This window comes from Mycetomoellerius zeteki, unplaced genomic scaffold (genome assembly GCF_001594055.1).
Source record: "Mycetomoellerius zeteki isolate Tzet28-1 unplaced genomic scaffold, Tzet1.0 scaffold280, whole genome shotgun sequence".
NCBI lineage: Eukaryota > Metazoa > Arthropoda > Insecta > Hymenoptera > Formicidae > Mycetomoellerius > Mycetomoellerius zeteki.
Window position 1 is genome coordinate 30,075 of NW_017257261.1, and position 1,112 is coordinate 31,186.

Here is a 1,112-nt window from a genome sequence, read left to right on the forward strand (position 1 = left end):
GCGGCCCCGACCGCGAGAAAAGCGCCAGGGGGAGCCCCCTCGTCACGGCAAGGTCGTGCCCCACGAGGGAGGGAGTCATTGGTTATCTGATACTAAATCACAGGGAAGAAGTTGAATACCTGAAAATAAAGAAATAAATTAGTTATGAGACTTTACAAGAATATACAGTTGCATGCAAAAGTGTCCGGCCAAAGATATTTTTATGATTATTAACGTAGGTACCTCCACCGTGCTTCACAGTTGGTATTTGATATCGCGAATCATTTCTAGTGCCTTTTGGTCGTCGAACGTACCGTCTACCATCATTTCCAAACAAATTAATTTTAGTTTCATCTGAAAACATCACTTTCTTCCAATCTTCAACAGTCCAGTTACGGTGTTTTTTTGCAAATTCTAATCTGGCCTTCTTATTTTTTTTGCTAATAAGCGGTTTCTTAACTCCAACGCGTCCAAAAAGTCCCACTTCTGTCAATCTGCGTGAAACCGTACTTTGACTTATGTCAGCCAATTTTTCTTCGCGTAACTCGCGTGCGATGACCGCGGCATTCTTTTTCACATCTACGACAGCCTTTCTCTTAATCACTTTATCGACACGATTAGTAGTTTTTCTTGGCCTCCCAGGGCAGGGTTTATCTTTTAGAGCACCTGTAGTCTTGAATTTATTTATTATATCGTTAACAGTCGATTTACCTAATTCTAAAACATCAGCTATTTCACGTGAAACTTTTCCTTCGTTGTGAAACTTGATCACCAATTTACGTATGTCTAAAGACGTGCGTTTTGGCATTTTGACTGAGTATAATTGATCGAATAATAGAAAAGAAACGTGCTCTTAATGTTTACATACCTTCGTGACCGATAACGTAAACAAAGCCGTGCAAATTATACGTTCTTGGAATTTGGCCGAACAATTATGAAGAAGCAAAATGTGTTATTTTAGTTATAAATACGTGTTAATCGTTATAAACAATTTTTTAATTGTGCATTTTAATTACATGTCAAAAGTACTTTATGATGATATATTTGTGTTTTTATTTTGTATCCTTTCTACGTTAATAATGATAAAAATATCTTTGGCCGGACACTTTTGCATGCAACTGTATAATACTTAC